Here is a 21330-nt window from a genome sequence, read left to right on the forward strand (position 1 = left end):
CACAAATACTGTTGCTTGGTTTGATATTGCAAAGAATTGAAATCACTCTCATCTTCCACCGACAAATGAATGAAAATGAGAATTTGGTTAATATTGTGTGGACTTTGGGGGTCCACTTGGGGCTTACTAATAAAGACTCAGAGAAATCTGTATGGTATAAGGCTGCTGGCCTGTTTGCTGGGGCAGCCAAGCTTCCGTCCCTCTGCATTTCTCTTTAGGTCCTTCTGCACCACCACCACCACCACCACCACCACTACCACCACCACCACCACCACCACCACCACCCCATCCATCCTTCAACCACCAGATCTTTATTATGCAAAGCTACACTCCTTACCCTTTCATTTGACCTTGGAGGTTACATGACCTTCCCCAAGGCAGCCTTGCCTTTTTTTTTTTTTTTTTTTTTTGAGGTAGGCAAGGAAGTGACAAACATTTAAATCTCCTGCTCACCTGGTGCTATAAACCCAGCAATTAACAAATGAGAATACAGGGACACACCTTACAACATGTGTGGGTGGGTTATCCCAACAGGTTCATTTAGAAGCTGCTATGCTATTCATCTCTCAAGAAAAATGAAATCACATTTTCAGGAAAATAAGTAGATTTAGAACATCAAACATTAAATTAACATGCTCTGACTTTTATAAACTCATCCACGCATGTGGCCTTTTGGGTCTGATGATGTTTTATTTATATGCCCAATATTTATAATAAGGTTTTAATGGATAAAAACGGGGAAAGGACAATTATAACTGACATCTAACACTCAGAAGACAGACATTTGGGATATTTTTATGACATAGAATATTCTGCATTATTTCCATGGGTTAAAGCTCTTTAAAGCTGATGTGAGAAGAACCATTGCCCTGATTTTGTTGATAAACATTTGCAGGTCAGACAACTAAATGTAATCATAATTCTAATACTTTCAACCTTTTATTTAATTCTTTAACTTTAATTCTTAAACTGTTAACTGCAGTTTTAACATGGACTGTATAACATAAAGATAATGACCTTATCAGTCATTGCTTGATCATCCTTGTGACATCACAGTGCATATCTTGAGAAGCGTTGCCACAGAGTTCAAGAGTATATATCACATGACCTTAAAATATTTGACACTAGCAGATGCTTTCTGTTGTTGATGCTGGTGTTTTCTTAAGCTTCCTTTGCTTCTTTTTTTAAATGTATTTGGTGTTTTCCCTTATTAGTAAAGTGGCCAGGATGGAGCTAGAAAGATGGTTCATCAATTAAGATGCTCATAGTGGGCAACTCACAGTTGCCTACAACTCTTGTTGTAGTAGATCCAGTGCCATTTAACTGGCATTCATATGATACTTATACATACATACAAAGATACATACATACATAATTACATACATACATACATTTTAATTTTATAGAGAATGTTTAAAGTTGAAAAGACTGTAATTTTTTAAAGATTTTTTTTTATTATATGTACATACACTGTCACTCTCTTCAGACACACCAGAAGAGGGCATCAGATCCCATTACAGATGGTTGTGAGCCACCATGCGGTTGCTAGGACTTGAACTCAGGACCTCTGGAAGAGCAGTCAGTGCTCTTAACCTCTGAGTCATCTCTCCAGGCCAAGACTATAATTTTTAACTAAGATAGTTTGAAATCACTTCAGAGCACAATCTTATCATAAATTTTATCCAGAACAACCCTGAGTCAGACACTCCCTCTAATCTCAGGAGGGATTAAAGAAGGATCTCTCTGAATTCAAGGCTAGCTTGGTCTACATAGTGAATTCCAGGCCAGCCTAGACTACAATGTGAGTTCCAAGACAGCCAGGTTTACATAGGGAGACCTGACTCAAAAAACAAAAACAAAAATCCAAAGAATCATAGTATTTCAGATGGCTCAGTAGGTAAAGACATTTGCTACCAAGCCTGATGGCCTGAGTTTGATCCCCGTGGTTCCACACGATAAGAAAAGGGAAATGATCCCCTTAGGTTGTCCTCTGATCCCATGTGACATATGAAGCAAGACACAGTAAATTAATACATGACTATTAACAAGTTAAAGATCCTTCAGAGAATGTGGAAATGTGAACTCCTCCTAATCCGTCAGCTTTATCAAATCAATACCCACATGGACTCCCTTTCATTACTTTCTGTCCAGCACAGCATCACACTAAGCAACAAACCCACATGCTTGATAGAAGAGGAAAGAGGAAGTATGTGCCTGGGAAGCACTGAGTTACATCCCCCTGCTACTTCTACTGTGTTCCCTGCAGCAGAGCATGCCTGCAGCAGAGCATACGGGAGAGCTCTGTCCTTATTACAAGGCTTGAAATTAGGAGGCTGGCACATGCCCACGACCCAGGCATTTGGGAGACATACAGAGAAGGATCAGTGGTTTGACACCAGGTTGAGCTACATTGTAAGCTCCAGGCTAGCCTGGGCTACTGAGAATGAAATAGGCAGGGGTAGGGAAAGCTTCAGAAGCTGGGTTGCATAGGCTACGTGCACACCCATTTCCTAACAGTTCATCTGGCAACCTGGGTCCCTCAGCCACACTAAGTGCCACAGGTATGCCACTTTAAGCAATGGTGGCACTCCTGCCTGACTAACAGAGCACAGAGTCCCATTTCCCTTCTAAGATGTCAATCATACCTCAAAACATACCCAGGAATGGAAGATGGGGTCTGTCATACCTAAACATCTTCAGATGCATGTATTTAAAGGCAAAGTGTATCCTCTGTGTGAGCTTTTAGGGGGAAAATCGATATTCACTACCTAATGCCTAAGGATGATTAGATGTTCTGTTTACTAAATTCAGATGCATCATGGGAAAAGACCTGAGCAGAAAAGCTTACATAATCTAGGCCTGTCAATGAAATCAGAAAACACAGCCGCAAAGAATGCTCAGTGGGTAGAACTTTCTGTATGACCACACTGACTTGAGCCCTGTTTCCTGGACACACACAAGAAAAAACAGATTCCAAAAACTATCCTCTGACCTTCACATAAGTACAGTGGCTCACACAGGGGAGGGGACGGGGAGGGAGGAAGAGAGGAGGGGGAAGGGAGAGAGAAAAAGTCTGAATTTTCATACTAGTTGGGGCAAGGACTCGTACTCTTATTTTAGAGATAATTTTTTTTGCTCTAATGATCTTGTAATGCTCCAAGTGAGTGTTAACTACTGGGATACCCCTCAAGTGAGACACAAGAACAGAGTTCGATGCAAACGCAAGAGGTTTATTTTCCAGCACATCAGGGTTGACCCTCAATCAGCTCCTCATGGTAACTAGAAGGTGACTCCAAATAGCTAAAACAAGCAGTTTTTATACTTTTTAGGGGTACAGGTTACCTCAGCAAGGTTACAGTTTAAACTTATTGGCTAAGCATATTGACCTTTGACTCTATTGGCTAGCAGGCATATGACATGCACTCAAACTCTATCTGGGACCAGAGGGTCAGGTGACTATGTCAGTACATTTTGCAGATTTTCAAGAATGTCCCTGAGAACATTCTCCTGAGAACTGTGGGTGGAGAATGGAACTTGGCCTAACCTTGACCCTGGGCCAGAAGCTGGTACTTGGCCTAATGTTGACCTGAGGCAATGGGTATAAAACTGGCAAAAACCCTTAGGATCCTCATAACCTTCCTACTTTCTACCAGGCCAAGCCTCTTACTAGCTCTTACACTTCAGTAAGAACTAGGGTCCTTCAAGAGTCGTTGGGGTGCACCAAGCTAGAGCTTAAATAAAGGGGCCCTAATGCGATTACATCTGAATCGCCTCCTTGGTGGCCTTTTGAAATTCTCGAACATTTCCTGGCACAAGAGCTGCTTATTATAGTTTTGTTTGATTTTTGGTATGTGCAGTCCAGAGAATAAACCCAGGATCCATTCATTCTTTAGGACCCACCCTTCTTGGGTTTTTTGGAGACAGGATAGGTTGTCTGGCCAGCAAAACTCTGCCTATCTTTGCCTCAATGCAGGATTACAAGCACACTCACACACACACACACACACACACACACACACACACACACCGCCAACCCTCCTGAAGAACACAGCTCTTTTATAGGTGCCTGAAGGTTGGACTGAAAGACCCCCTCCCAGAAAGGGAATTGTACAAGCCCAAGGCCCTCAACTATAGAAGTAAAAAGTAAGTTTTTAGATATGTGGGACAAGCTGACCCATCATTTAGACGAAACAGACCAGAAAAGAAAACAAAATGCAGAAACCAGACTAAATTATGGGCACTGCTCCATGGGCCACCTGACAGGAAAAAGAAACAGTCCCTGACCCCCCAGAAGCCCTGACCACCATATACTTTTTGCTAACTCACTGTTATGATTATAGCCAAAATAGGTAACATACACGTATGCCTCATTTACTCCACCAATCACATCCCTGTAACCATACATCTGCTTCTGTAAGCCTGCTTCTGCTCCCCAATGCCCTATAAAAACCTGCCCCTGGTTCTGTTAGGCGCGCCAGTCTTCCAAATTGACTAGGACACCCACAGATACCTGTGTATCCTGATCAATAAAAATCCTCTTGGAGAGAGAGACCCAACCGCCTGGTCAGGTGGGCACTCCTGAGGCTGCAGAGCTGAAGAGACCACCAACACTGCTCACCCCTGCCCACATCCCTGGCCCAAGAGGAAACTGTATAAGGCCTCTGGGCTCCCGTGGGGGAGGGCCCAGGAGCGGCAGGACCCCTGCCAGAGACACCGCCGGACCCTGAAGGAAACAGACCGGATAAACAGTTCTCTGCACCCAAATCCCGTGGGAGGGAGAGCTAAACCTTCAGAGAGGCAGACAAGCCTGGGAAACCAGAAGAGACTGCTCCCTGCACACACATCTCGGACGCCAGAGGAAAAAGCCAAAGACCATCTGGAACCCTGGTGCACTGAAGCTCCCGGAAGGGGCGGCACAGGTCTTCCTGGTTGCTGCCGCTGCAGAGAGCCCCTGGGCAGCACCCCACGAGCAAACCTGAGCCTCGGGACCACAGGTAAGACCAAATTTTCTGCTGCAAGAAAGCTGCCTGGTGAACTCAAGACACAGGCCCACAGGAACAACTGAAGACCTGTAGAGAGGAAAAACTACACGCCCGAAAGCAGAACACTCTGTCCCCATAACTGACTGAAAGAGAGGAAAACAGGTCTACAGCACTCCTGACACACAGGCTTATAGGACAGTCTAGCCACTGTCGGAAATAGCAGAACAAAGTAACACTAGAGATAATCTGATGGCGAGAGGCAAGCGCAGGAACCCAAGCAACAGAAACCAAGACTACATGCCATCATCGGAGCCCAATTCTCCCACCAAAACAAACATGGAATATCCAAACACACCAGAAAAGCAAGATCTAGTTTCAAAATCATATTTGATCATGATGCTGGAGGACTTCAAGAAAGACATGAACACACTTAGGGAAGCACAGGAAAACATTAATAAACAAGTAAAAGCCTACAGAGAGGAATTGCAAAAATCCCTGAAAGAATTCCAGGAAAACACAATCAAACAGTTGAAGGAATTAAAAATGGAAATAGAAGCAATCAAGAAAGAACACATGGAAACAACCCTGGATATAGAAAACCAAAAGAAGAGACAAGGAGCTGTAGATACAAGCTTCACCAACAGAATACAAGAGATGGAAGAGAGAATCTCAGGAGCAGAAGATTCCATAGAAATCATTGACTCAACTGTCAAAGATAATGTAAAGCGGAAAAAGCTACTGGTCCAAAACATACAGGAAATCCAGGACTCAATGAGAAGATCAAACCTAAGGATAATAGGTATAGAAGAGAGTGAAGACTCCCAGCTCAAAGGACCAGTAAATATCTTCAACAAAATCATAGAAGAAAACTTCCCTAACCTAAAAAAAGAGATACCCATAGACATACAAGAAGCCTACAGAACTCCAAATACATTGGACCAGAAAAGAAACACCTCCCGTCACATAATTGTCAAAACACCAAACGCACAAAATAAAGAAAGAATATTAAAAGCAGTAAGGGAAAAAGGTCAAGTAACATATAAAGGGAGACCTATCAGAATCACACCAGACTTCTCGCCAGAAACTATGAAGGCCAGAAGATCCTGGACTGATGTTATACAGACCCTAAGAGAACACAAATGCCAGCCCAGGTTACTGTATCCAGCAAAACTCTCAATTAACATTGATGGAGAAACCAAGATAATCCATGACAAAACCAAATTTACACAATATGTTTCTACAAATCCAGCACTACAAAGGATAATAAATGGTAAAGCCCAACATAAGGAGGCAAGCTATACCCTAGAAGAAGCAAGAAACTAATCGTCTTGGCAACAAAACAAAGAGAATGAAAGCACACAAACATAACCTCACATCCAAATATGAATATAACGGGAAGCAATAATCACTATTCCTTAATATCTCTCAATATCAATGGCCTCAACTCCCCAATAAAAAGACATAGATTAACAAACTGGATACGCAACGAGGACCCTGCATTCTGCTGCCTACAGGAAACACACCTCAGAGACAAAGACAGACACTACCTCAGAGTGAAAGGCTGGAAAACAACTTTCCAAGCAAATGGTCAGAAGAAGCAAGCTGGAGTAGCCATTCTAATATCAAATAAAATCAATTTCCAACTAAAAGTCATCAAAAAAGATAAGGAAGGACACTTCATATTCATCAAAGGAAAAATCAACCAAGATGAACTCTCAATCCTAAATATCTATGCCCCAAATACAAGGGCACCTACATACGTAAAAGAAACCTTACTAAAGCTCAAAACACACATTGCACCTCACACAATAATAGTGGGAGATTTCAACACCCCACTCTCATCAATGGACAGATCATGGAAACAGAAATTAAACAGTGATGTAGACAGACTAAGAGAAGTCATGAGCCAAATGGACTTAACGGATATTTATAGAACATTCTATCCTAAAGCAAAAGGATATACCTTCTTCTCAGCTCCTCATGGTACTTTCTCCAAAATTGACCATATAATTGGTCAAAAAACGGGCCTCAACAGGTACAGAAAGATAGAAATAATCCCATGCGTGCTATCGGACCACCACGGCCTAAAACTGGTCTTCAATAACAATAAGGGAAGAATGCCCACATATACGTGGAAATTGAACAATGCTCTACTCAATGATAACCTGGTCAAGGAAGAAATAAAGAAAGAAATTAAAAACTTTTTAGAATTTAATGAAAATGAAGATACAACATACCCAAACTTATGGGACACAATGAAAACTGTGCTAAGAGGAAAACTCATAGCGCTGAGTGCCTGCAGAAAGAAACAGGAAAGAGCATATGTCAGCAGCTTGACAGCACACCTAAAAGCTCTAGAACAAAAAGAAGCAAATACACCCAAGAGGAGTAGAAGGCAGGAAATAATCAAACTCAGAGCTGAAATCAACCAAGTAGAAACAAAAAGGACCATAGAAAGAATCAACAGAACCAAAAGTTGGTTCTTTGAGAAAATCAACAAGATAGATAAACCCTTAGCCAGACTAACGAGAGGACACAGAGAGTGCGTCCAAATTAACAAAATCAGAAATGAAAAGGGAGACATAACAACAGATTCAGAAGAAATTCAAAAAATCATCAGATCTTACTATAAAAACCTATATTCAACAAAACTTGAAAATCTTCAGGAAATGGACAATTTCCTAGACAGATACCAGGTACCGAAGTTAAATCAGGAACAGATAAACCAGTTAAACAACCCCATAACTCCTAAGGAAATAGAAGCAGTCATTCAAGGTCTCCCAACCAAAAAGAGCCCAGGTCCAGACGGGTTTAGTGCAGAATTCTATCAAACCTTCATAGAAGACCTCATACCAATATTATCCAAACTATTCCACAAAATTGAAACAGATGGAGCCCTACCGAATTCCTTCTACGAAGCCACAATTACTCTTATACCTAAACCACACAAAGACACAACAAAGAAAGAGAACTTCAGACCAATTTCCCTTATGAATATCGACGCAAAAATACTCAATAAAATTCTGGCAAACCGAATTCAAGAGCACATCAAAACAATCATCCACCATGATCAAGTAGGCTTCATCCCAGGCATGCAGGGATGGTTTAATATACGGAAAACCATCAACGTGATCCATTATATAAACAAACTGAAAGAACAGAACCACATGATCATTTCATTAGATGCTGAGAAAGCATTTGACAAAATTCAACACCCCTTCATGATAAAAGTCCTGGAAAGAATAGGAATTCAAGGCCCATCCCTAAACATAGTAAAAGCCATATACAGCAAACCAGTTGCTAACATTAAACTAAATGGAGAGAAACTTGAAGCAATCCCACTAAAATCAGGGACTAGACAAGGCTGCCCACTCTCTCCCTACTTATTCAATATAGTTCTTGAAGTTCTAGCCAGAGCAATCAGACAACAAAAGGAGATCAAAGGGATACAGATCGGAAAAGAAGAGGTCAAAATATCACTATTTGCAGATGACATGATAGTATATTTAAGTGATCCCAAAAGTTCCACCAGAGAACTACTAAAGCTGATAAACAACTTCAGCAAAGTGGCTGGGTATAAAATTAACTCAAATAAATCAGTTGCCTTCCTCTATACAAAAGAGAAACAAGCCGAGAAAGAAATTAGGGAAACGACACCCTTCATAATAGACCCAAATAATATAAAGTACCTCGGTGTGACTTTAACCAAGCAAGTAAAAGATCTGTACAATAAGAACTTCAAGACACTGAGGAAAGAAATTGAAGAAGACCTCAGAAGATGGAAAGATCTCCCATGCTCATGGATTGGCAGGATTAATATAGTAAAAATGGCCATTTTACCAAAAGCAATCTACAGATTCAATGCAATCCCCATCAAAATACCAATCCAATTCTTCAAAGAGTTAGACAGAACAATTTGCAAATTCATCTGGAATAACAAAAAACCCAGGATAGCTAAAGCTATCCTCAACAATAAAAGGACTTCAGGGGGAATCACTATCCCTGAACTCAAGCAGTATTACAGAGCAATAGTGATAAAAACTGCATGGTATTGGTACAGAGACAGACAGATAGACCAATGGAATAGAATTGAAGACCCAGAAATGAACCCACACACCTATGGTCACTTGATTTTTGACAAAGGAGCCAAAACCATCCAATGGAAAAAAGATAGCATTTTCAGCAAATGGTGCTGGTTCAACTGGAGGGCAACATGTAGAAGAATGCAGATCGATCCATGCTTATCACCCTGTACAAAGCTTAAGTCCAAGTGGATCAAGGACCTCCACATCAAACCAGACACACTCAAACTAATAGAAGAAAAACTAGGGAAGCATCTGGAACACATGGGCACTGGAAAAAATTTCCTGAACAAAACACCAATGGCTTATGCTCTAAGATCAAGAATCGACAAATGGGATCTCATAAAACTGCAAAGCTTCTGTAAGGCAAAGGACACTGTGGTTAGGACAAAACGGCAACCAACAGATTGGGAAAAGATCTTTACCAATCCTACAACAGATAGAGGCCTTATATCCAAAATATACAAAGAACTCAAGAAGTTAGACCGCAGGGAAACAAATAACCCTATTAAAAAATGGGGTTCAGAGCTAAACAAAGAATTCACAGCTGAGGAATGCCGAATGGCTGAGAAACACCTAAAGAAATGTTCAACATCTTTAGTCATAAGGGAAATGCAAATCAAAACAACCCTGAGATTTCACCTCACACCAGTGCGATTGGCTAAGATCAAAAACTCAGGTGACAGCAGATGCTGGCGAGGATGTGGAGAAAGAGGAACACTCCTCCATTGTTGGTGGGATTGCAGACTGGTAAAACCATTCTGGAAATCAGTCTGGAGGTTCCTCAGAAAATTGGACATTGAACTGCCTGAGGATCCAGCTATACCTCTCTTGGGCATATACCCAAAAGATGCCTCAACATATAAAAGAGACACGTGCTCCACTATGTTCATCGCAGCCTTATTTATAATAGCCAGAAAATGGAAAGAACCCAGATGCCCTTCAACAGAGGAATGGATACAGAAAATGTGGTACATCTACACAATGGAATATTACTCAGCTATCAAAAACAACGAGTTTATGAAATTCGTAGGCAAATGGTTGGAACTGGAAAATATCATCCTGAGTGAGCTAACCCAATCACAGAAAGACATACATGGTATGCACTCATTGATAAGTGGCTATTAGCCCAAATGCTTGAATTACCCTAGATCCCTAGAACAAACGAAACTCAAGACGGATGATCAAAATGTGAATGCTTCACTCCTTCTTTAAATGAGGAAAAAGAATACCCTTGGCAGGGAAGGGAGAGGCAAAGATTAAAACAGAGACTGAACGAACACCCATTCAGAGCCTGCCCCACATGTGGCCCATACATATACAGCCACCCAATTAGACAAGATGGATGAAGCAAAGAAGTGCAGACCGACAGGAGCCGGATGTAGATCGCTCCTGAGAGACACAGCCAGAATACAGCAAATATAGAGGCGAATGCCAGCAGCAAACCACTGAACTGAGAATAGGTCCCCTATTGAAGGAATCAGAGAAAGAACTGGAAGAGCTTGAAGGGGCTCGAGACCCCAAAAGTACAACAATGCCAAGCAACCAGAGCTTCCAGGGACTAAGCCACTACCTAAATACTATACATGGACTGACCCTGGACCCTGACCCCATAGGTAGCAATGAATATCCTAGTAAGAGCACCAGTGGAAGGGGAAGCCCTGGGTCCTGCTATGACTGAACCCCCAGTGAACTAGTCTATGGGGGGAGGGCGGCAATGGGGGGAGGGTTGGGAGGGGAACACCCATAAGGAAGGGGAGGGGGGAGGGGGATGTTTGCCCGGAAACCGGGAAAGGGAATAACACTCGAAATGTATATAAGAAATACTCAAGTTAATAAAAAAAAAAATGTAAAAAAAAAAAAATCCTCTTCTAGATTGCAGCCTGTGGACTCAGACTGGTCATTGGCCTCGAGGATCTCCCTCCTAAGGGAAGATTCTCTCTGAGAGTCTTACAGGACCACATGCATGCCTTTGTATACACAACGTAAAGTACTTTACCAACTGAAGCGCTTCCCAAGCTCAATAGAAGCTGGATTTTATTTGTTTTTTCCTGATTGCACATCTACTTTTGACAGTGAAATGCTTTGTTGGTTCTTGTAAACAAACACAGCCCTGGTGACAGCCAACTGGTTGTATCAGTCTCTGTAAAAGTACATTTGAGTAACACAACTGAAGTGTGGTGATGTGACTAACCAGGAATCAGCTATGAAGGCTCATATACTGAGGCCAGAACTCCATGAAACAGAAGCCACTGTGCTAAAGAGACAATTCTGGTATTTGCAGTTAGAACCTCTTCCATTCAAAAATCCTGTCGCTTACTGTCTTAGTTAGGGTTTTGTTGCTGTGAAGAGACACCATTACAAGGCAACTCTTTTTTTTTTCTTCTTTTTTCTTTTTTTCGGAGCTGGGGACCGAACCCAGGGCCTTGCGGTTGCTAGGCAAGCGCTCTACCAGTGAGCTAAATCCCCAACCCCACAAGGCAACTCTTAAAAAGGAAAACACTTAATTGGGGCTGGCTTACAGTTTCTGAGATTCAGTCCATTATCATCATGGTGGAAAACACAGCAGCACACAGGCAGACATGATGCTGGATGGAGAAAGAACTGAGACTTCTACATCTTGATCTGCAAGCAGCAGAAGTAGACTATTGAAGGAAGGAGGTATTCCTATTCAAACCACCACACTTACCAGGAGGAGAGAGAAAACAGGCTGGTTTAAAGGTCAAATGCAAAGCCAGTAGAACTGCAGCAAGCAAGGGAATCTCAAAGATTCTCCAGGAATAAAAAGTGTCAGGCCAGTGCAGGTGTGGTGTGTTTGCCTGTAACCCAGCACTTGGAAGCTGGAGATCAGACATTCAAGGTCAGTCTTGTCTATAGGACTACAGAGTGAGATCCAGGCTAGTTTGGGATATGTCTAAAAGTAAGGCCTAAAGGGAACTAGAAATTTAACTCAGTGGTTGAAGGTTGAATGCTTGCCTAGGAAGTAAGATGATGATAATGAACTGAATCTCAGAAACTGTTCTATTGTAGCATGACAAAAAGAACAGAAAAATGTAATGTTATGGTTGGACCCCCAGATTATCTGCAGCATACCAGGGAATTGGATTGAATGCTATGACTGGATCCCACATGTGTACAAGGAGGGGGCATCAAATCCATGAAGGATATTTTCCTTTCAGTCTGTGCATCTTTAATGTACAGATATCTCAGCACATCATATTTATTTTTTGGACCATGAGTTTGAGACAGGTGAACTAAACCAGCTCTTGAGAGTTATTCTACCATCGTGAGCCTTGAGGTTTACGTGTCTCCTGTTTTCTTGGCTTGAAGTTGAAATATAAAAGATGACATCTAAAACTATTTCCAGGGGTGGGGGTGAGGTCTATTTACTCTCAATACCATGGAGAACTGGCTAGAGATGAAGGGGAAATCATAAGGGAGGTTCAGGTATGCTGGGCACACAAAACCCTGAGATGGGGCATTACCTCCTCCAACCTTTGGATCTTGGAAAACAACATCATTTACAAAAGTGCACACACTGTACCAACTAGTTTTGTCACTTTTCACAAACTACAGTTATCACAGTAAAAGGAGCCTCAGTTGAGGAAATGCCTCCATGAGATATATGGCATTTTCTCAATGAGTGACCAAATGTGGGAGGGCCCAGCCCATCGTGGGTGGTGCCATCCCTGGGTTGGTAGTTCCGAATTCTATAAGAAAGCAGGATGAGCAAGTCAGGGGGAGCAAGCCAGTAAGCAGTGCCCTCGCCATGGCCTCTATACCAGTTCCTGCCTCCAGGTTTCAACACTACTTGAGTTCCTGCCCTGATTTCCTCCAATGAGGGACTATAGGAAGTATAAACTAAATAATTCCTTTCCTCCCCAACTTGCTTTTTGGTATGGTGTTTTGTCACAGCAATAAAAAACCCTAACACTCATTGTCTTAGTTAGGATTTTACTGCTGTGAAGAGGCACCATGACCAAGGCAACTCTTATAAGGACAACATTTAATTGGGACTGGCTTACAGGTTCAGAGGTTCAGTCCATTATCATCAAGGCAGGAACATGGCAGCATCCAGGCAGGCATGGTGCAGGCAGAGCTGAGAGTTTCACATCTTCATCCGAAAGCTGCTAGCAGAAGACTGGCTTCCAGGTAGCTAGGAAGAAGGTCTTAAAGCCCACACCCACGGTGACACACCTACTCCAACAGGGTCACACCTTCTAATCATGCCATTGCCTGAGCCAAGCATATACAAACCATAGCACTCACACTTCAGAACTGTGCAAACAGATTACAAAAATGTTGGCCGGTGGCAGTATAACCCAGGCTTGCCTCAAACTCACTAGATAGTCAAAAGTCTGATCACCGGCCACCACCTCCAGACTGTTGAGATTACAGTTTGTATGACCGCACCTGTATATGCAGGGTTGGGGCACTGACCCAATGCTTTTCACAAACTCCGCATGCACCCTACCAATTCAGCTACATCTAACCTCTCCCAAGGTTTAGGGAGCTTGTGCTGGGCTAAGACAAGAGTGGACCCAGATGCACAAGTCCAAGTGAGCATTGCCATCTAGTGGCGACCTCTTTGAACTTCAGCCATTCGTCCGTCCGTTCTAATCCATTCACTCAGGTACTGTCCTGTCAGGACTGTTTAAAGCAAACAATGAATCACAGACATCTCATCGCCACAGCAACAGAGCACAAGACTCACAATGATCCCACCCTTCAACAGCTGTCCCAGTTCAAGTGCTTCAAATTTGAAAGGCAAAAATAAAAATAACATGCTTACCTGTGGTTTGTTCCTGCTTGTTTGTTTGCTCGTTAAGAAAGTATCTCATGGGGTTGGGGATTTGGCTCAGTGGTAGACCCTGGGTTCGGTCCCCAGCTCCAAAAAAAAGAATAGAAAAAGAAAGAAAGAAAGTATCTCATTGTGCATCCCAGAATAGCCTAGAACCCGGGTAATCATCCGACCTCAGCCTCCAACTGTGGTAATTAAAGGCATGAACTGGACTAATTACGACCGACACCTTGAAGGCCCCTCCAAGCACTGTTATCTGTGCCATCTCAACACGCTCCTCCCAGCTTCCTAAACACGCTCATGGGCTTTCCTGTTGCCATCGAATACAAAGAAAAATAAAATAAACTGCAATGGAAATATTTTAGAAGGGTTTTATTCAAGAAACAAAAACTTCAGAAACTTTCTTCTGAAGGTTTAATAATTGACTATGACGTCACCTAATGAGAAAGTTTACGCTTAGCGAGTGTGCCCAGCATACTGTATGCCCAGAGCCTAGACTTACACCCTGATTTACTCATTCTCCCCAGCCCGCCTCACTCCCCACCCAAAACAAAAGCCTACGTTGAATCTACTAAAATAAATTAGCAGTAGACATGCAGGACAAAAGAGATTTATTAACATACGTGCAGGCACGGAAGCATGAGGAAGAAGGAAAGGCGATGTGCTCTCCCGTAGGCGTTGAGCCTCTCAGATAACGTAGATTAGAACTCGTGGCATCAGGACAGTCCCCAGACATGGTGTAGATACTCTCTAGACCTCAGTAAGGCAGATTCAGGACTTAGGGAAAGCCTGTTTGCACTTGGTCTCCACTGAGGCAAATGTCCTCTAAGGTATGGGTCTCACCCACAGAATTGCAGCTTTTCAAAACAACTCCAGGTCTACACTCATCTTGAAGCATTCTAGAGAAGCACAAATTGTGGTTGCTATTCTGACCCTCCTCACATTCCTTTGCAATTACTTTTTGGTAGAAAAATGGAGTGCGGAATGAAGGGTGGAGAATTGGCTTGGTTCTCAAGAGCACTGGCTGCTCTTGCAAAAGACCCCAGTTGAGTTCCTAGCCCCAAACATGGCAGCTCCCAGGGGATCCAACAGCCTCTTCCGGCCTCCATGGGCACTTGCATGAACACAGTGCATGTACACATGTCTTTTTGAAGAACAAAACCATTAGGAAAACTTAGGCATATATTTCTCTAAGATTGATTTTCATTTTAATTTAAAAATTAATTGCTCTTTGTTGAAAACCCCCCCTCTCCATCCTCCCTACCCGCCTCCACATGCTCATGGCCAGCCTCTACTTCTCTACTCAGTCTCTCTGCCTTTCTCCTATCCTCTTAACCCTCCACATGGGCAGCAGAGGCACCCCCGGCGCCTGACTGCACATCCACCAAACATATTCCTTCTCTCTCCTTTATTTTTATGAAACACAACAGTGTAGTTGTGGTTTGGTTTGCTGTTTTGTTTTGTTATTGTTATTGTTATTGTTGTTGTTGTTGTTGGTAGTGGTGGTGGTGGTGGTGTGTGTGTGTGCGCGCGTGTGTGTGTGTGTGTGTGTGTGTGTGTGCGTGTGTGTGTGTGTGTGTGTGTGTGTGTGTGTGTGTGTGTGTGTTTGAGACAGGGTTCTGATGGGCCTGGCCTGCCTTCCGTCATCCAGCTTTTACTCTTTCAAAAGCAACCCTTTCTCTTCCCCCTCCCCTGCCAAGACCTCTGGACTCTCGTGTTCCTTATGTTCAGAATAAACAGGGTCTCATTCTAGCTATGGTGGGAATGATACCAAGCAGGGAGTTCTGTACAGCTGTGTGGTGTTGATTTTCATTTGAACAAAAAATAATGAAACCCTGGGCCTGTAATCCTCGCTCTGAGGGAGGAGGCTTGCTGTGAGTTTAAGTACAGCCAGGTCTATCTGGTAAGACCCTGTTTCAAAAAAAAAAAAAAAAAGAATCTTCTTTAAATGAAGTTTTATCTGAGACGCAGGAAGCAGCAGATGGCTAAAGCATTTCTTTCTAAAGTTTCTTGTAAACTTTCAGTCCAGAAAGAAACGCCCCCACAGGAAGTCACCTCCTTCTTGTGAGAGGAAAAACAGGCTCCTGTCCCCAGGTAGAGAAAGGTCTCAGCTTGTCTGTGGTGGAATTCAGAGCTCTCAGCCAGAAACTCCAGCCGAACCTGTTCTCTACCCCAGTTCGGGCAGGTTGAGACAGATAGTGTTCTCTACGAAGAGTGAAATAAACCAAGATTCTCTGCACCTTGGGAATACCCAGTCCTGCAGTCTGTGGTGAAAAAACAGCACCTACACAGAGCACCTAGACGGAAGGTTACAAACCGAGTTTTCCAGATTCCCATTCTTTGGTTTTTTAGAAACGGGCTCATGATTTAGCTTGGGATGGCCTGGAACTCTAACCTCCTGCTTTAGCCTCCGGAATGCTGGCCTTATAAGTACATGCCAACATGTCCTGGCTTGAGCCCCACTATAGAAGGCAGAAAGGCCGAAGTGCTTGACCCAGAGGTAACAAGTCTACGGAAATCTCTTAGCTCTAGAACACAAACTATCAGGTTCACCAGGAAACAATTCTCATCAAGACGGGAATATGCAATGTAAAATATTTCTTTCTCTCTTTTTTAGAATGTTCATTGGTGTTTTGCTTCCATGTATGTCTGTGTGAGGATGTCAGAGCCCTGGAACTGTAGTTACAGACGTGAGCTATCATGTAGATGCTGGGAATTGAACGCAGCCCTCTGGAAGAGGACCACTTAACCACCGAGCTATGTTTCCAGTTCAAGTGAAAAATTCTTATCCAAGGACAACTCGAAGTGTTACTTATGTTCAGAATAAATAGGGTCTCACTTACAAAATGTTTCTTAGCACACGCAACCAAAAAGGCAGAGTCAGTTCTAGAGAGATTGCCCAGTGGTTAGAACACCAGCTTCTCTTGTAAAGAGCTGGGGTGCAGTCCTCAACATCCACAGGTGACTCATAGCACCAGATACCCACGTGACATGCACCAATACACAAAGGCAAATATTTGCACACACAAAATAAAAATAAAACTAATTAAGTCTTTTAAAATCAGGGGTAATCGCCCATTTTCTCCATTTGTGTTTCATTCACTGCCCACTAGGGGGGCTACATGATTTGAAATTGTGGTACTCTGGTGTGTAGGGCGGGCAGTGAGAGCTGACCCAGAGACCTGACCTCTGGGTCGGCTTCTCGTGTTACATCACACTTCCCAGTCTTTTGAAGTTAGCACAGCCCTCTGCTGCCTACTTGGGAAGTGTTAAAGCTTACATCTGTGAAGCCCTGGGCTCCCTCTTCCACTCAGTCACCTTTCACCTACTTTAAAAGAAACCACTCATTGTCTGAGATCCAGTTTGTTCTTTCAAAAATCACCTATGATTCAGTGCTGCCAGGGTGCTCGAAATGAACTAATTAGTCACCTGGGCTTGGGGAATCATTTGTCAGGCATCAGTGTTTAGGGCTGTATTTGGGGAGTGTTGGTACATTGTCTTGTGAATCTCCATTTGTCTCTGTATTTAAATAATGGCAGAAAATGTACAAAGATATAAGAAGTTGCCTGTAGCTTTTTTTTTTTAACAGACTTGGCTTTCAGGCTTATTGGATATTTCCCGGACTTCCTTGATCGAAGAAGATAAGAACTATTTTAAATATCTTGTTAGGGTTCAGTGAGACAGCACTCGTCTATCACACACAAGGACCAGAGCTTGATTACCTCAGCACCACAAAAAATGGATAGCAAAGTATTTAAAATGTAAGACAGAACGCCTGTTTCCTGCCAGTCATGGAAGCCTTGGGTGACAGGAGTAACACAGAGATCAATTTGTTTTGCTTGAAGTAGAGTCTTCTGGGAGACAGGCTAGTCTTCAATTTCCTGTCTTGAATAATCCCCTACCTCCATCACTGAAGTCTGAGAGTTGTGGGCATGTGACACCAGGCTGGATCTCTGTACAACATGAAGTGGAAATCTCATACGTAGTGATATGGCTGAAGTTCGAAGTGTTTGAGCAGTCAGTCTCCACGGGATGCTGCTATTTTGTGAGGCTCTGGATCCTCCAGGAGTCAGAACCATGTTGGATCAAGTGGATCTCTGGGCTCCCGGCTTTGATGTTTATAGCTTAGTCCCACTTCCTGCTCCGTCTCGACCTGCCCGGATGTGAGCAAGTGGTCTTATCCCCTACATATCCCAGCTTCTTCCAACACTGCCTTCCTGGGGGTGACAGCCTGTGTGGCCAAACTGAGCCCAGACACGCCCTTCCCCCCCCCCCTCCCTTATCTCCTTCCTTCCTTAAGCTGCTCCTTGGCTTCTCTGCTGGACACACTTTCTGTAGCTGTACTATGCACACCTCACCCTGGAGCCCCTGCCGCTGAGGTTTTGCTCTCTACCTGCAATGCTTCTCCCCCTTAGAACATTCTACGTGGTTCCTGCTGCCCCTCATGAGTGAACTCAAATACCAACTCCTCATTTATTACTTCCAGGTCTCCTAGTTAAGTCAGCTGAACTACTCCCTTGTCCTTGGGACCGCAGACCCCTAAACATACCTACGGAAGGGTCCCTCACAATTCTCTCTAATTATCAATTTCCGTTTCCGTCTAGACTCTAGAGTGAGCTGCAGAGAAGAGGAGAGGGAACTGTGGTTGTTAGTATTTTAAGAGAGGGTCTCACATATCCAGGCAGGTTTTTAATTCACTGTGTAGCTGAGGATTAACTGGAACCTCAGTTCTTCCAGCTTCCACCTCCCAAATGCTAGTGTAATGGCCACCAGACAGGACAGGGTGCGAGTTTCTCATATCGATAATCCCATGGATTAGTCAGCACTCCCAGCCATGATGAATGTGCTTAGGAAGCTGAGGGACAAGTCTCTCTTCTCTTCTCTTCTCTTCTCTTCTCTTCTCTTCTCTTCTCTTCTCTTCTCTTCTCTTCTCTTCTCTTCTCTTCTTCCTCTCTCTCTCTCTCTCTCTCTCTCTCTCTCTCTCTCTCTCTCTCTCTCTCTCTCTCTCTCTCTCTCTCTCTGTAGGAAGACTTCCAAAGCAGTTCAGTTCACATTTGGCTTTGATCATGAATCTCTCAGGAAATGCCTCTTAAAGAAAATACTACATGAAAGTATTTGAGTGAGTACAAAAACGAACCAGGTCTTTTTTTTTTTTTTAAGATTTATTTTATTTTATTTATATGAGTACATTGTAGCTGTCTTCAGACACGCCAGAAGAGGGCATCAGATCTCATTACAGATGGTTGTGAGCCACCATGTGGTTGCTGAGATTTGAACTCAGGACCCCTGGAAGAGCAGTCAGTGCTCTTAACCTCTGAGCCATGTCTCCAGCCAGAGAACCAGGTCTTAAAAGTGAGTTGTGGGTCAGTGAGAGAGTCAGAGAATGCTTGCTACCCGGCTGGACGACCAGAGCTCAGTCCTTGGAAGGAACCCACATGGTGGAAGGAAAGAACTGACTTCCTCAAGTTGTCCTCTGACCTCCACATGCATGCCATGACATATGTGCCCCTACACAGACATGTGCACAAAATGAAAAGATACAATGTAATAAAAATAAAACCTTTAAGGAAAAAAAAACATAAAACTTGGATCACAGCCAAAACTGAGCTCCTAGCCATCAGAGTAGAGGACAATTTAAAGATTAACAAAAGGATGGAGAGACAACAGATTAAGATCATCACACCAGTCTCAGGAAGAATGCTATCTTAAAATTTGTGGTTCCTAGATCATATGCTGTCACATAAAATCATACATACATGTGTAGGTTTGAGAGCAGACATGAAATCATACATAAAATCATACATACACATAAAATCATACATACATGTGTAGGTTTGAGAGCAGACATGATGTCATCAGCAGGGAAGTATGGTGCCTCGGCCTGCTGGAGTTCAGAGGAGACGTGGGGGGGGGAAGGGATGGGGGACAGGAGGCAAGAAGGAGCAAGTCTATGGTCTGATCAAGCTCTCAAATTTTATTTTGATACAGTGGTTTATAAAGACAAGCAGGCGGGAAGGCCACGCAGGGCCCAGGGTCAATTTCACTACCGTCACCACCCTCCCTAAAGCCCTAAACCATACATTGCAGGTATATTGATAAGAACAGATAACTGGGTAGGTGTCTCAGAGGGCGTAAGAGGGCTTGACATTCCTGAAACATTCTTGAGACAGAGGGTGTGTACGTGGGCTTGGCTCCCGGCATGTGGCACAAAGAACTGATGGAGTTGGGGAAGACATGTTTGATGTGTATATCTCCTACAAGAAAGCAGACAGAAATGTTTAAAAAAAATACAGGAAGATGTGGGGGTTAAAACCAAATTTGTTGGCTACAGAGTTCTTGGGTAGGGTTTCATATTAAGCTGTATGGTGAGGATTCTGTTAGGTGTCACTGGCAGATAAGATTAAGGTACAGGAAGGAGACAGACGGCATGCCAAACAGTCCTACTGTCAGACAGATGTCAGGCATGTCCCCGTGCTGGAGGCACTTAGGGGAGGAGGGCATAATTGCTTCTATGGAAACACTGTGCAGGGCTCTCAGGCGATTTTCAATTACATTTTAGGAGCATTGCCCACCCACCTGTGCTTTTGGACAGGCTGTTTTGGGAGCTGGAGCCTGTCAATGCCAGTTTTAGTGACTTCACTGTGAGGACAAGCATATTATTATTATTATTATTATTATTATTATTATTATTATTATTACCATTATTACCATTATTTTATGTGTATGTGTGTTTTGCCTGCATGTATGTCTGTGCACTACATGCATGCCTGGTGCTCAGGGAAATCAGAAGAGGGCATCATGGCCTTTGCAATTGGATTACAGATAGTTGTGAGCCACTACATGGGTGCTGGTAATCAAACCTAGGCTCTCTGGAAGAGCACATTACATATCTGAAGGAACCATCACTTTCCTGGGTCAAATCTGCTGTGTGCTGCTACCAATTTGCTGCTCAGTAGGAATGGAGATCAACTCTAACACTTTCTTCACTGGGCTTGAGCCCCAACACTGAATAAATTGGGCCTGGTGTCACACACCTGTAAGTTTAATATTACAACAGAGGACGAGCAGATGTCTAAGGTCATCCTTGCTTGGATAGCTAAAGCTTGACTGAGGATATGTCAGTTGGTAGAGTATTTGTGTAGCACAAAGCACCAGTGAGGTAGCATAAACCAGGCCTGGTGGTTCATGCTTAAAGGCCAGAACTAAAGAAGTCGAGGCAGGGGTTGGGGATTTAGTTTAGTGGTAGAGCACCTGCCTAGCAAGCGCAAGGCCCTCAGTTCGATCCCCAGCTCCAAAAAAAAAAAGAAAAAGAAAAAAAAAAGTCGAGGCAGGAGGATTACATATTTGATGATATACTGGTGTGCTGGTTTGACTAGGTATGCCCCACACCCCATAAACTCATGAGGAATAGTAAGTACTCTTCAGAGGTGTGGCCTTGTTGGAGAACATATCTCACTGTGTCACT

At 43.2% G+C, this 21330-nt stretch overlaps 1 protein-coding gene across 1 annotated transcript in view; it reads right to left on the reverse strand.

Annotated features, from left to right (window-relative positions):
* Birc3 (baculoviral IAP repeat-containing 3) overlaps window positions 1-13213 on the reverse strand; it is a 57647-nt gene extending 44434 nt beyond the window's left edge. The window contains exon 1 of the mRNA XM_087563890.1: window positions 13090-13213. The gene's annotated coding sequence lies outside the window, so the exon portion shown is untranslated. The remainder of the gene's footprint in view (window positions 1-13089) is intronic.
* Window positions 13214-21330: the final 8117 nt, after the last annotated feature.

Source organism: Rattus norvegicus, chromosome 8 (genome assembly GCF_021556685.1).
Source record: "Rattus norvegicus strain SHRSP/BbbUtx chromosome 8, alternate assembly SHRSP_T2T, whole genome shotgun sequence".
NCBI classification, from domain to species: domain Eukaryota; kingdom Metazoa; phylum Chordata; class Mammalia; order Rodentia; family Muridae; genus Rattus; species Rattus norvegicus.